This window comes from Triturus cristatus, chromosome 12 (assembly GCF_964204655.1).
Source record: "Triturus cristatus chromosome 12, aTriCri1.1, whole genome shotgun sequence".
Taxonomy (NCBI): domain Eukaryota; kingdom Metazoa; phylum Chordata; class Amphibia; order Caudata; family Salamandridae; genus Triturus; species Triturus cristatus.
In genome coordinates, this window is record NC_140595.1 from 164,936,218 (window position 1) to 164,953,017 (window position 16,800).

Genomic DNA, 16,800 nt, shown 5'->3' on the forward strand with positions numbered 1-16,800 from the left:
TGGCTTAGATGTAATTAAACTCGGTGCTGCTGCTATAGCCATGATCGACATTGACTGAGAGCCCCCGTCAGCCACCAATGCAGGTCTAATTGGGACTGATTGTACAGGGGTTCGCTGGGAATCAGCAGATGCAATGGGCTGGGGTGGATTACTTGGATTTTGAGTAAAGGTTTTGTGAGCCCCCTTCTTTATTTCGATACAATTCCCCAGGGCCTGAGGGAGTTTGCTATTATTAGCCAAAATTTCCAGCGAATGTGTGTTAACTGATATTAAATGCTCTAATTGGTCCAATTTTAGGTTAACAATTTGTGTTCTCTCTATAAGGGGCGTCAAAAGACTTTTTACCAGCTTCTCAATATGTGTTAACAAATCTTTGTTATTATTGTTTTGGCAGCAATGAGTCAGATAACCGGGGTCTCCCATTCGTGTTACCCTTCCCTTCAAGTGACCTCCCCCTCTTTTACGTTTACTAATTTTTGTGGCTTCTTGAACAGGAGCCGAAACTTTGGGTTGTAAGGAAATGGGGCCCAACAAGGTCAAATTAGGGTGTTGGATCCCATCCCCAATATTACTCAATACAGAACAATCTTCTATTGGACCGTTCACTACATCGCCCATAGATATTTCTTGATTATCTGGAGTAACGGCTAGATTTGGGCTGGCTTCCAAGTCATTTACTATGCTCTTTTCGGGAGTGACCACAGATGCAAACCGTCCCAGAGATGAACGTTTCCCCGTAACTAAATCCAAAGACAAACGCTTTTCAGTAAGAGCAATTTCTTTATCTAATATCCCCGTGGCACGGGTAATAAAATCATCTAGGGTTCCAGTAGCTTTAACACTACTTGACTTTACTGTGACCCGCCTACCCTTTCTTAGTGATGAGGACATCGTAAGACTAAAACGTAAGAAAGAATGTGTACAGTTTAAAATATAAATTAGATAAAAATTTAAAACTTCAATTACACACTATAACTACATTAAATATCTCATCACATTCATAACTAAAACATACTATGAGTCCTCGAATCCCGAATGTAAGAGAAAGGGCCCGGCCCGTCCCTGTACGTCCTTGGACGGCCTTGGACGGCCCGCCCTTTGCCCGGGCTTAGCCCCGGGCGCTCCCGCGCAGCGGGGACAATATCCCGCAATAAACTGTAGCGTGGGCGGGGCAGGCAGGGAGAGCGACCCAGGTGTTGCGGGTCTGGACCTCACGCAGGGACTCCTGGTACACTGAGTCCCTGCGGGTCAGCTCGCAGCCCTGTGGTCCCGTTTACGCGCACACAATCGCGCCAGCTGCACCGCTGTTTATTCGTGAGAGGCACAGGAGGCAGGCAAGCCCAGCAGCAATCAAATAAGCCCAGCAGGAGTCCAGAAGGCAAAGGCAGCGAAGCGGGACCCGCGAAGCGGGTCCGGCGAGGAGTAGCGGCAAAGAGGTATGTCCAGGAGCTCTCCGCTCGTGATTTTTAAAACAAATGGTGATCCCAACCGGGAGTCATTTGGCCAAACCACACAGAAGTCATCTGTCAAGAAAATGCACTGACAGCTAGCCAGAATACAGAGGTAGGTGACATCACATAATGCCTTGAGACATAAACACGCAAATAACTTCAAACACCTAGAGAGTGGGACCAGGTCTAGACTTAATCTCTGCTCAAATGTATCTTTCTAAAAGTATAAATACCATTAAAAATACATTGCATATTTATCACCACATACCATAATTCCATTTTATTCAGGCTAATGCCTTATCAATCATAATAAATATTACATGGCTCAAATGCTTATTTCCTCTTTCCCCTTTTGATTTCATTCACCTTACACTAATGGTTTTTCTTAACCTTTTGTGCCCACATACCTAATTTACACACTCCCCAATCATATACTTCTCCGATTGGTTCAACATTTTTTCAGTATTTACATAAAGTGACTAATGCTCAATACATTTATTTTCCATATGTTATTATATACAATCATATCTGCATATTGCAAATTTGGCCTAGACAGGGTATAAAATGTTTGTATATAAATACCATTTTGATATATACACCCCTTCCTGTCTATTCATTTCATTATACTTTCATCTTTATGTGCAAATAACAATTACTGAATAAAGTGACTAAGTGCTCATAAAAATCCTTCCCAGCCAGGATTAACTACAGTGTATAATAATAAGAAAAAGTGTTAAGTGCTTACTGTTGCCGCCGATACCTACTTTAATTTAATGAATTATTGGCTTACTAGCAGCATATAATAAAGTGCTTGAAGCGCAAACAAGATGGAGGTCCAATTGATTAAAGTGCATCATTCATAATACATGAATAAATTCATCTCAGAGTTATCATTAAATTGCTACTATATAAGGTTACTTATCAGTTAAAGTGCATTCTTCTAGATAAATACAATTAATCTGAAGTTTGTTATAAAGTATGTCACATAAAACCTAGGAATCTTAAAACCTTATTTAGCTTACAAAATATTGATGTCCCTTGAAAGTAAAAACACATCCAATTAATGTAATAGAATATGTGTACGCATGTACATATATACTACCCCTGCTGCCATATTGTCTGGAGTGCCTGAAAACCTAATACATGTTATCCTAAGTATGTTTCAGATCCTCACTAGTGTTCAGGCCTCCTGGGTGCTTCGTATCCAACTCCAGTATGTATCTTGTTTCTAACTGTCTACGTTTAGCTTCCCTGTTTCCTCCTCTTTTCTGGGCTGGTACTGCATCAATGATAAAATATTTCAGATATTTAAGATTGCTATTGTGAAATTCTTTAAAATGCCTCGCGACCGGATAGCTGAGATCGTTGTTTACAATGGCCCGTATATGCTGCAGAGTCCTCTTATGTGCTGCTAGCTTGGCACTGCCCACGTATTGGAGGCCACAGCTGCATTCTCATACATAGACTACGTGATCTGTCTTGCATGTTAAGTGCTTGTCTAGCACCTGTGTTTTGTTGCTGAATGCAGTCTGATAAGAGGTTTTGTTAATGCCATTTACACAGGCTTTGCAGCTTGAACATTTGTAAAAACCTTTCCTTGCCGTTAGCCAGATCCCTAATTGTATATCCTCTGGGCTACTCTTGACCAAGTAGTAGGAAAAAAGGGTATGCAGTTCCTCTGGTGGTAGGACAAAGGAAGGAGATATGTCAATCAGCCACAAAGTATGTGCTCCTCCGTATGGTTTAGGAGGAGGGGAATTCCTCCTGTCAGAACTAAGGCCCTCACAAACCCAGCCAGCTAGGTGTCATGCTTCATCATATGGGCCTGCTCCTTGACGGGTCGGCGCTGCAATACCAGACAGGCACCCATAAAAGGGCTCTTCAGCGGAGATCTTTTGTTCCTTGTCGTATGGTGCAGTGGGGGTAAGGGGCCTTAGGAAGTGTAGATGTGGTGAGAAGTGATTAAAACAAGTAGGGTAGTACAAAGATACTTTTATTCAGACTGGCTATCCACCTGATTAAAAACGGGGAAAGAGTGGGTGCTAACTGAGGTTTATGATTCAGTTTAACTACGCTCAACTCTATGGGACAACATGTTTCATGCCAATTGGTCAGGAGGATCCGTGGCAATTCATCAGGACCTAGTGGTTAAACTATCTACACAGTGTGGTGGGTGTGTAACCTACCTACCACATATCAGCGCTGTGAGTATAGTACCCACAGTATCTCAGAGCGACCTAAGAGAAGGATACAGAACACATTCACAAATGTATCAATTGGTAGTAATCACGGTCAAGACATCTCTCTCTCTCCATGTCCAGACACATAGGTGACCATCCACCAGTGCATAGGTGACCATCCTATGTTAATAAAGTGAGGCAGCGTCACATTACAAGTAGTTAGTGACAACAGTAGGTGTGTCAAATCGTAACCTACTAAAAGTGTAGCATTTCAAAACAAAAGAATAGTTAAGGATAATTAAAAAACTAATTAAAAATCTGAAGACTGAACTATACACAAGACGGGTTCTCTGTTTATACAAACATTGTATGTGTGGATGGTGATGTAACTTCACTCACCTAATTGTGATCAAAGTATTGCTTCTGTCAGTTTGTGGCAGGGTAACTGGACAAATACAATGTAGTGCCCTGAGAAATCAATATAACGAACAAAATTAGGACACAGTGAGGAACCAGGTGGGCGAAGATTCAAGCGTCCCTAGTATCCCCGGTGTAGTTCGCATGTCAATGAAATGGTATAAGGGAGCTGGCATGTCTGTCACATAATACACATTCCGTATTGTAGGAAAGTGGGTTTCTGTTGCAGTAACCCCCCCACCTTTTACCAGACTACTGATGCACTTTTTCTTGGTGTGCCCTGGATCCCTGCCAATCAGGTTCCCAGGGCCTGTGTTCTTTCCCCAAAACTAACCCAATTGGCATCTCTGGCCACAGGTCAGCCCCTGGTAAATGGTACCACAGGTACCCAGGGCACTGTGACTAGAGAAGACGTCTAAGGGCTGCAGCACTTATTGTGCCACCCTTAGAGGGCCTGTACCTTTACACACACATTGCCTTTGCAGGCTGCGTGTTTTGGTGCAGAACAAAGTAGAGTCGACATATCACACATCCCTGTATGCCATACCTACAACGCACTGCCCTGGCATAGATCAGTCACCCCTCTAGCTGGGTGCTTTATGCCAGTGGTGAGGGTACAGGTGCATGAGCCCTGTACTTCTACGTTGTCTAAGCCCATTCTTAGGCATTGTAAGTGCAGTGCTGCCATTAAAAGTATATGGTGCTGGGAGCTTGTCATTACGAACTCCACAGCACCATAATGGCTACACTGAAAACTGAGAACTTTGGTATCAAACCTCTCAGCCCATTAAACCCACACTGATGCCTGTGTGGGATTTAATGAAAAGTGCACACAGAGGGCAACTCAGAGATGCCCCCTGAAAAATGACCAGCCTCTGGTGGGTTCCCTGGCTGGTACACACCAGCCTGCCACCACAAGACATGTTTCTAGACCCCTATGGTGGGGGCCTACGCTCCATGAGCCCAGAAACAAAGCCTTTCCTGGGCAGAGGTGTTCACACTTCCCCCAGGCCAGGAAGAGGCATCTGTGGCAGAGGAGCTTCAAAGGCCTGGCAGCCTTTGTGATGCGACCCTCCACCTCTCCTGCTATCAGGAGCAGGACCCCTTCTTGTTTCCCCTTCATTTCGGCGGGAAGACGGGCGGGAAAAACTAGCCAGCCCAGGAGGTGTGCCCACCTCTGCCAAATCCACCCCTCAGATGGGGGAGGCGAGGTGAAGCCCACTCTCCAGTGCTCGCCATCTTGTAGATGGCAGGCACTCCCCAATCAGGACTAGGGACTGTGTTCTCTCCCCCATGTGGGGTGAGCACACCAAGGGTGTAGTCACCCTAAGGTCAGTAGCCCATTGGCTACTGACCTCAAGACCCCTAAAACGCCCCCTAAATACAGTATTTTGGGGGCAGCCCTGAACAAAGAAGGCAGATCCAGCCTACCTACAAGAAGAAAAGAAGAAGAAGGACGAAGAGCCGTGCAGAGCTAACAAGAGGACGACGCCCACTGACTTGGCCCCAGCCCTACAGGCCTGTCTCCCCTCGAACCTGCTCCTGGGAAATCCCAGCGTGTCCAGCTGCCAGCAACCTTACAAACCCCAGAGGCCCTGCCTGCCTTCACTTCCCAGGCTGTTTCTCCCGAGAACACCGGATGTGTTTAAACTGCAGCTTCTGGTGCCAGCCAGAGACCACAAGTCCAACCCATTCTGCACCTGCCGAACCCGACCCGAGCTCGAGTGGAAATACACCACGAGGAGGTCGCCCCGGTGATCCTGACCCGAGAACCGGCGACCCCTGACCTTCCTCAAGCATCCAGACGACACCTGCAGCCTCAATCCAGAGGACCCCCCTACCGCGACCACAGCGGGTAAGAAAATCCGACGTCACAAGGCACCCATACACCCGACGCCCCACAGCCTTGTGTGCCCAAACCAACGGTGCCTAACCAACCCACGACATCCCAACTTACCCATCGAAGTGGTGGTCGTACCCAGAAGATCCTCGTCACCGAGCCTGCAGTGTTTCTTTGTCCCGGAGGTTCTCATTTGAAAGCAACAGGGCACCTGACTTCAAAACAGCACCCTGCACTCGGTCGCCCTAGTGCCGCTGAGGGTGCTCCTTTGGTGCTACTTTGGTCCCCAACTTGCCATAAACTTAACCCTAGGAGCTTTGTTTCCACAACCCAGTGGCCTGCTTGCCAGCAGCCACCAACCGGAGGCCCCCTATCCCCCACTGGATAACATTGGGCCTCAACACTCTGCACCCGGCCGCCCTAGTGCTGCTGAGGGTGCAACAACAGTGCATCACTGATCCTGGGAAACCCTGGGTCTAACCCCAGAACTTTAACTCCCACAGCCGATTACTTACCTGAGAACCGTTAACCTGTTTTCCCTCCATAGGATAACATTGACACTTTTTTGCCAAAAAGTTTCTGTGTGAAGTTTTGAAATCTAAAAACATTCCTGAACAATCGCACAAATAACCAAAACGTGTTTACTCACCTGTTTGCAGAAAATGTCCCAGGGCTGAATCTAAGTATCCAGCACTGAGTTAGAAAAGTAACGTGAAAAGTAACTTACCTGCAATTTACTGTAAAAGCCTATTCATTTCGATGTACTGCTCCAAAAACGTTTCTAAGTGTGGAGTTTTGAAATCTGAAAATATTCTTTAAAAAATCATGCGAATAACCAAAACGTAATTTCTTACCTGTTTCCAGGAAATGTCCCAGTGCTGAATCTAGGTATAGGCACTGAGTTAGAAAAGTAACGTAAAAAGTAACTTACCTGCAATTTATTGTAGAAGCCCATTCATTTCAATGTACTGCTCCAAAAAGTTTCTAAGTGTGGAGTTTTGAAAACTGAAAATATTCTTTAAAAATCATGCGAATAACCAAAACGTAATTACTTACTTGGTTCTAGGAAATGTCCCAGTGCTGAATCTAGGTATCCAGCACTGAGTTAGAAAAGTAACATAAAAAGTAACGTATCTGCAATTTACTGAAAATGCCTATTCAATTCAATGTACTGTATTTGCATACTACTGCTCCCTTGTAAATCAAACAAAGTACAATTTCTATTGCATTTTCAAACTTTTCTATATCCAGCAACTTATTACTGAAAAGTATTTAATGCTTACCTGTACCAGGCTTGCTTTGTTCTAAAAATAAACAACAGTATATTTTTTATGCAAACACAATTGGCCTAGAGTTCGGTTCTTGAGTGTGTGAATTCATTTGCTGACTGAATGTGTACATCAAGTGCTTAACACTGTCCTCTGATACTGCCTTACTGCTCGACCAAGTGACCATTATTAGAGAGTAAGGTTCTATCCAACTGTAACCTCTGCCTACCTCTGGGGACACGTGGACTCTATACACACCATACCTCATTTTGGTGTAGTATATATATAGAGCCAGTTTCTTACAAGTATTGCAGAGGCACTGCGGGGGGGGTTTGGTCAAAGGTAGGAAGAGCATGTCGAGCCATGGAGTCTGCCAGCACTAGGATGGTACCAAGATTTAAATAGTACTCCCCTGCGGTCGGCGTATGGTCCCAATCCCTTCCAGCTCCTGACTCAAGGATCGCCAGTACTTTAAATTGGGAGGGCACATTAGTTATGGCGTGCAGGAACCCACCGTCCACATCTTACCTTACAGAGCAACAAGGAATGAGGGTTAGGCATCATCTAACAACATGGTGACTCACCATTGGACTCCAGGATGTGAGCCGTCAAACCTACCCCTCTCTGCCGGCACCGAGGTGTACACAGCTGCGTCCAGGAGGCGCTGAAATACTCACCGGCATCTCGAGCGGGGAAGGGCTGGCTTCCCGGTCCCGTCAGTCACAGCACGCGATTGACGCTCTCAGGTCTGTTCTAACGCTTTGTCAAAGCGGCGGCCATATTGTAATGTGAAAGGTAATGTATTTTTTCTTATCTCAGGTGCCCTACCCACGTGTAAAATTGTTACGGTCCGTGAGCGAGGCATAATGCCGAAACGTGTCGTTTGGTGTCATTAAAAACTTTATTGAGCATGCTGGAGTGTCTGAGGAATTTTCTACTAACAGTGGAGGAGAAAGATTTATATATAAATGTATATATATATATTCACTGAAAAAACCATAGGTTTCACACACGTTATAGTTAGAAATTAGCATTTAAAAAACCTTGCAAATTCACTTAAAAAACCATAGGTTTCACACGTGTTATAGTTAGGTGGATATTTCACTCGTAAAAAACCAATGAAATTCCCCCGTTATAGTTACTTCAGATAACTATAACTCGCGCGCCCGCAATCCTATGCTCATGACGTCACATATTACATCACTCATGAGTGACATGGTCAGTGGCATCACCCTTGACATCACTGATGACATCATCCTTGTGATAGAGTGGCGGTCGCGCGAGTTATAGTTATCTGAAGTAACTATAGCGGGGGAATTTCATTGTTTTTTTACGAGTGAAATATCCACCTAACTATAACACGTGTGAAACCTATGGTTTTTTAAGTGAATTTGCAAGGTTTTTTAAAAGCTGATTCCTAACTATAACGTGTGTGAAAGCTATGGTTTTTTCAGTGAATTTGTACGTTTTTTTAAATGCTAAGTTATGTATGTATTATTATTTTTTTTATATATTTATTTTACAATAAACTACATTTATGGTTTTTCACCGTGATTTAAAAAAAAAAATTAAATGTTTTTTTCTGCCTTCGGGGTCCTTCAGGGACCCCCTGACAAAGGTTAGGGGGTCAGGAACTCTCTACCCTGCCCCCTTTTCACGTTTGCCACCTTCCTTTTCCACTCTCGCACTGATAACAAACAAAATAGCGGCCGACACTTCCTGATTTCGACCGATTCGAACGTTGACTGACATGTAACCACCAATCAGAATTACGCTCGCGCACGTTAGGGTGCGCGCACTGTGCGCGCACGGTGCGCGGCTATAGATATGTATGTGCATTTAAATGCAATTTTCTCAGGAACTACTGAACAGATTGACTCCATATATGCAAAAGGCACTTCCCTGACCCGAGGACTACCTCTCTGCCAAATTTCAAGTAATTCTGTTTAGCCGTTCGGGCTGTACCTTCAACTAAAGGTCCTATGGAAAAATGCATGGGGAAAACGCGTTTTGGGACCCCCTTTTTTCTCGGCCCCCGCTTGATGAATCACCCCGAGACTTTCAGGGTAGGAGCTGAGCGGAGCGCCCCATTAGTTTTGAAAATTTCGCGAAGATTCGTCAACCGGCGCCAAAGTTATTCAAAATAGAATTTTGAGATTTCCTATGGAAACACGGTCCTAACTATAACTATCTACTGGCGACCGCCAGTAGATAATATATATATATATATATATATATATATCTTCACTGAAAAAAACATAGGTTTCACACATGTTATAGTTAGCTGGACATTTTACTGATAAAAAACCAATGAAATTCCCCCGTTATAGTTACTGTAGGCAACTATAACTCACGCGACCGTAATCCTTTGCTGATGCTAATACTGTATTTAGACACTTATTTGCCCATGTCTTCTTCCATTAAATTTTAGCTATACATATATTACAACTTTTTTTTTTTCATAAAGACAAATATGTCATCAGCAGAGGATTACGGTCGCGTGAGTTATAGTTGCCTACAGTAACTATAACGGGGGAATTTCATTGGTTTTTTATCAGTAAAATGTCCAGCTAACTATAACATGTGTGAAACCTATGTTTTTTTCAGTGAATTTGCAAGGTTTTTTAAATGCTAATTCCTAACTATAACGTGTGTGAAACCTATGGTTTTTTCAGTGAATTTGTACGTTTTTTTAAATGCTAAGTTACTTTACGCCATTTGTGGCGTGCGCGCCCACTTAACGCAGTTCGTTCCGTGCGTGCACGGTGCGCTTCGCGCACCGTGCGCGCACAGTGAGCACGCGGTGCGCTTCGCGCACCACGTGCCCACGTTACGCTAGATGGGCCATGAACGCACGATGCGCTTCGCGCACCGTGCGCACATGGAGGACATATGATGAGCATCGTTGTGACAGGTAATATATATGTTTGGTTTATCTCTAATAAGCCATGCACAAAAGGTGCCCTTCGGGCACCTTTTGCACACAGGGTGGGGAGAATGTGGATATATTTTTTTATTTTTTATTATTTATTACCGTACGCGTACGGTAAGCGTAATCGGCGAAATTATCGAAAAAATTAAAATTGCCTTTTTTCACTTGGGGGATCGTTGGGGACTCCGTCGACAAGGCTAGGTGCTTGGGAGCTGTCTAAACAGCCCCTTTACATGTTTTTGCACTTTGTTTTTCAACCCCCTGTCAGAGTGCGAGAGAGAAAATGGCGGCCGCCGCTTCCTGGTTTCGACCGATTCGAATGTTTACTAAGATCTAAGGGCCAATCAGAATCGCTCTCGCGCACGCCACCGTACGCGTACGGTAAGCACACCGTAAGCGCACCGTAAGCTGGCTCAGATATATATATTGATTTAAAGGCTATTTTCTCAGAATCTACTGAACAGATTTACACCAAACCTACAAAAGGCACTTCCTTGACCTGAGGACTACCTCTCTGCCAAATTTCATTAAATTCTGTTCAGCCGTTCGGGCTGTAGCTCTGTCTAAAGGTCCTATGGAAAAATGCATGGGAAAAACGCGTTTTGGGACCCCCCTTTTATCTCAGCCCCCGCTTGACGAATCCCCCCGAGACTTTCAGGGTAGGAGCGGAGCTCAACGCCCCACCTATTTTGAAAATTTTGCGAGGATTCGTCGACCGGCGCCAAAGTTATTCAAAATAGAATGTTGCGGATTTCCTATGGAAACGTGGTCCTAACTATAACTATCTACTGGCAACCGCCAGTAGATAATATATATATACATATATATATACATATATATATATATATTCACTTAAAAAACCATAGGTTTCACACATGTTATAGTTACCTGGACATTTCACTCGTAAAAAATCAATGAAATTCCCCCGTTATAGTTACTGCAGGCAACTATAACTCACGCGACCGCAATCCTCTGCTGATGACGTCAGATATTACATCACTGTATTTAGACACTTATTTACCCATGTCTTCTTCCATTAATCTTTAGCTATACATATACTACAAATATTTATTTTTCAGAAAGACACATATGTCATCAGTGATGTAATATCTGACGTCATCAGCAGAGGATTGCGGTCGCGTGAGTTATAGTTGCCTGCACCAACTATAACGGGGGAATTTCATTGTTTTTTTTACGAGTGAAATGTCCACGTAACTATAACATGTGTGAAACCTATGGTTTTTTAAGTGAATTTGCAAGGTTTTTTAAATGCTAATTCGTAACTATAACGTGTGTGAAACCTATGGTTTTCTCAGTGAATTTGTACGGTTTTTTAAATGCTAAGTTATGTTTTTATTTATTTATTTTTTTCAGGTTTTTCACTGTGCACGCACCGTGCGCGGACCGTGCGCGCACCGTGCGTGCACTGTGCGCTTCGCGCACCGTGCGTGCTCTGTGGGCTCTTCGCGCACCGAGCGCCCACGGATCACAGTGCACGCAGGGTGCGCGCACCTCGTGATTTTTTAAAAAAAAAATTGTTTTTTCTCCCTTGGGGGTCCTTCTGTGACCCCCTGACCACGACTAGGGGGTCAGGAACTGTCCACTCTGCCCCCTTTTCATGTTCTCCACCTTTGTTTTTCACCCCCTCAGACTGCGAGAGACAAAATGGCGGCCGACACTTCCTGGTTTCGACCGATTCGAATGTTTACCGACATCTTTCAACCAATCAGAATTGCGCTTGCGCACGGCAGGGTGCGCACACAGTGCGCGCACGGTGCGCGCGTATAGATATTGATATGCTTTTAAATGCTATTTTCTCAGGAAATACTGAACAGATTTACACCAGACCTGCAAAAGGCACTTCCTTGACCTTATGGCTACCTCTCTGCCAAATTCCACGTAATTCTGTTCAGCCGTTCGGGCTGTAGCTGCGACTAAAGGTCCTAAGGAAAAATGCATGGGGAAAACGCGTTTTGGGACCCCCCCTTTTTCTTGGCGCCCGCTTGACGAATCACCCCGAGACTTTCAGGGTAGGAGCTGAACGGAGCGCCCCATTAGTTTTGAAAATTTCGCGAGGATTGGTCAAACGGCGCCAAAGTTATTCAAAATAGAATTTTGAGATTTCCTATGGAAACTAGGTTGTAACTATAACTATCTACTGGCGACCGCCAGTAGATTTTATATATATATATATATATATAGATATATATATATATCCAACACAAATTTCTCCGTGAGAGGGGGCCCCCAACCCTGGCAGGGCGGCCTCGGAATGCAGGAACGGAGTGTCCTGCTACTTGCATCCAGCAACATAAACATTTCAGCCGAGGCTCGACTTCAGAGACAAAAGTGCTTTAATAGTGCAGGGCGGCAGCCAATCACTTCCAGACGCGTTTCAACTGTTCATTCAGTCTTAATCATTGGAGAGCCTACTCTGGTAACCAATGGGGATGCACTACCTGGTGTCTCAATCCTCCATTTCCCAGGATGCACTGTGCAAGCGAAATGCAAAATTCTTTTCAAGCTGCCAAGCAATTATCAAATGTAAATATTTTTGTGCAACGCAGTCTTGTAAATACAGATTAGTTTATGCACTCACAGGGCATCTTTGCTCGTTGTGCTGCCACAGATAAAATGTCATTAGTGTTGGATTCTAACTCAGGGGGCATGACCCGCCCGCCTTCAAGTCGGAAAAGAAAGGATTTCCCTGATACATTTTACCGCATGGAGGCGAGCAAGGGATGCTTGGGGAGTATTCCACTTCCCAAAGCTGACTATGGAGACGGGAGCTTTTCTAATGACATTTTATCTGTGGCAGCACAACGAGCAAAGATGCCCTGTGAGTGCATAAACTAATCTGTATTTACAAGACTGCGTTGCACAAAAATATTTACATTTGATAATTGCTTGGCAGCTTGAAAAGAATTTTGCATTTCGCTTGCACAGTGCATCCTGGGAAATGGAGGATTGAGACATCAGGTAGTGCATCCCCATTGGTTACCAGAGTAGGCTCTCCAATGATTAAGACTGAATGAACAGTTGAAACGCGTCTGGAAGTGATTGGCTGCCGCCCTGCACTATTAAAGCACTTTTGTCTCTGAAGTCGAGCCTCGGCTGAAATGTTTATGTTGCTGGATGCAAGTAGCAGGACACTCCGTTCCTGCATTCCGAGGCCGCCCTGCCAGGGTTGGGGGCCCCCTCTCACGGAGAAATTTGTGTTGGATTCTAACTCAGGGGGCATGACCCGCCCGCCTTCAAGTCGGAAAAGAAAGGATTTCCCTGATACATTTTACCGCATGGAGGCGAGCAAGGGATGCTTGGGGAGTATTCCACTTCCCAAAGCTGACTATGGAGACGGGAGCTTTTCTAATGACATTTTATCTGTGGCAGCACAACGAGCAAAGATGCCCTGTGAGTGCATAAACTAATCTGTATTTACAAGACTGCGTTGCACAAAAATATTTACATTTGATAATTGCTTGGCAGCTTGAAAAGAATTTTGCATTTCGCTTGCACAGTGCATCCTGGGAAATGGAGGATTGAGACACCAGGTAGTGCATCCCCATTGGTTACCAGAGTAGGCTCTCCAATGATATATATATATATATATATATATATATATATATATATTCACAGAAAAAAACATGGGTTTCAGGCACGTTATAGTTAGGAATTAGCATTTCAAAAACCTCAGAAATTCACTGAAAAAACCATAGGTTTCAGGGGTGTTATAGTTAGCTGGACTTTTCACTTGTACAAAACCATTGAAATTCCCCCGTTATAGTTAGTTCAGCTAACTATAACTCGCGCGCCCGCAATGCACTGCTGATGACGTCACATATTACATCACTCATGACATGGTCAGTGACATCACTCATGACATCACTGATGACATCTCAAATGACATCACTGATGATATCATCCAGTGAATGTGTGTTTTTCTGAAAATTAAATATGTTTTATATATGTATATCTCAAGGTCGATGGAAGAATAAATGGGTATATAAGTGTCTAAATGGATGATTTGTTTTTGAAAAATTGATTGTGTAACTGACTGATTAAGTGTATCATAGTGAATACATGGCTTAGTGAGTAATGTTTAAATATGTAAATATCTGTATCAGTCTCTCACTTAGTGTATAAGTTGCTGCATGGGTTGGTGAGTAGCTACATGGGTGTCTATATAGGTTATTATTTGTTTTTTTGAGTATCAGTCTGAGTGTCTGCATGGTTCGGTGGGGGGTATTACGTAGTGCATAGGTGCATGAATGAGTGACTCACTCTTTGTATGTGTTGAAGACAGCATGTGTGCAGGACTGTATGGGTGGATGAGTGTGTGTATGGGTGTGTTAGTGAGTGAATGACTGTCTCAATAGTGTCTTTATGAGTAACTACATATGTTTTAAACTAGTATATGTGACTATTGGTGTATATAAGTGAGTATATGTGAGAGTGAGAGATTGAAAGAGTTCCTGTATGAATAAGTATGTGTTTCTATAAGTGATTGTTTAAAAGACTAAGTATGTGTAAGTTTCCGTAGAAGTAAGTGTGGTGGTGTGTGTATAACTGTGTATGCAAATAAATGTATGTTTGATTCTTTATTAGCATGAGTGACTATGTGTGTGAGTAACTCTATGGATGAGTGGCATTGTGTAACAGGATGTATAGGTGTATGAGTACATATGATGAGTGAATACATGTATGAGTGACTGTATAGGACTGTTGGTGAATGAGTGGATGTGTATGTGGATCTTAGAATTACTGAAGATGTTGTTGTAACTGGTATTGGTATGTCGATTGTTTTGAAAAGTTTAGTCTCTATTTTTGAATGTGTGTATCAAAGTTTATATTAGGGTGAGAGGAGGTCTGCCACTCTATCACAAGGATGATGTCATCAGTGATGTCATCAGTGATGTCATTTGAGATGTCATCAGTGATGTCATGAGTGATGTCACTGACCATGTCATGAGTGATGTAATATGTGACGTCATCAGCAGTGCATTGCGGGCGTGCGAGTTATAGTTAGCTGAACTAACTATAACAGGGGAATTTCAATGGTTTTGTACAAGTGAAAAGTCCAGCTAACTATAACACCCCTGAAACCTATGGTTTTTTCAGTGAATTTCTGAGGTTTTTTAAATGCTAATTCCTAACTATAACGTGCCTGAAACCTATGGTTTTTTCTGTGAATTTCAAAGGTTTTTTAAATGCTAATTTCTAACTATGCCTACAGAGATAGGACATGTGAAGAAAGAAGAAACAATGCACAGAAAGAAAAAAAAGAAGTGCAGAAAGAGGCAACAGAAGTCCTCAAAGACGAAGAAAAGTGCAGGAAGAAGGATAACGTGCAGAAAGAACAAAAAGATGAGCAGAAAGAAGCCTTGTTGCAAAATCATCCTGTACCCTCAACTTTTTCAGACGGATACTGGTGGTAACTGAGTCTGACTAACCAGTCCTAGAGCCAGTGCTATGTTAAAAGACACTTAGAATACAGTGAAAACACCTACATACACTAGGGAACATTATGCGTTGGGGTCCCCCTGTGATTAGCATGACCTCCTCTGTAAGCCCCTAGTATATAATAGGGCAGGGGGATTAAAACTACCTCTTAAAACAGGTCACAGGGCGTTTTTGCACACGTTAACTCAGGCCCCGTCCCCTCCCTTCACCACTGTGTAAACACGCCCTGTGTCCGTTTTTAGTTGGGAGATTAAGTTCATTTGAATCCTGAGGGTCCCTAGGGTCCAACTAGCCCACTAGGTACCTCCTGTAAGTGTCACAAAGCTGCGTTGCAGAGAGGTGTAAAAAGTGGCACGGCCTGGACCACCTCTCTGCAATGCAGCTCAGTGGCGCTTACTGGAAGCACTTGGTGGGCTAGTTAGCCCCCAGGGGCCCTCAGTATTGAAGGAAAATTATATCCCCAATTTAAAACGTGCCATAGTGCGTGTTTGCACACGTCACCTCAGGCCCCGTCCCCTCCCTTCACCCCTGTGTAAACGCGCCCTGTGGCTGTTCTAAGTTGAGAGATTAAGTCCCCTTGAATCCTAAGGGTCCCTAGGGTCAAACTAGACCACTAGGTACCTCCAGTAAGCGCCACAGAGCTGCGTTGCAGAGAGGTGTAAAAAGGGGCTTGGCCTCAGAACACCTGTCTGCAGCGCAGCTCCCTGGTGCATACTGGTGATGCCTGTTGGGCTAGTTGGCCCTCAGGGACCCTCAGTATTGAAGAGGAATTAATTCCCCAACTTACAACTCGCCAGGGGGCGCGTTTGCAGAGTGCTTCAAGGAGGGGGCGTGGCCTCCGGCACGATGCCAGTCTTTTATTTATTTTAATTTTTTAAGAAGGGGGGCTGTGTGGTTCCCCTTCTTATTCTAATTTATTGGCCCTGATGACCCCATCCCCCAGGGCCTGTCTCCTAATTATATTTTTTTGACCCCAATCCCCAGGGCCGGCCACTGTTTTTTATTATTTTAAAAAAATATATATTTATAGACACACCTAGGACATGCTGGACAAACCGTACGTACCTATCACCATGACGATTTGCGTGATATTCATTAAAAGGCGACTATGCATACAATGAATCCACGTGGAATGTATTTACACCACTAGTGAAGCTCTGACACGTCTGATGCCCTACAGTGCCTAATCCCGGTAGACACCCTTGTCGTTTATTTATACAAACATGGGTAGCTATTGACGGGCACATTTAAT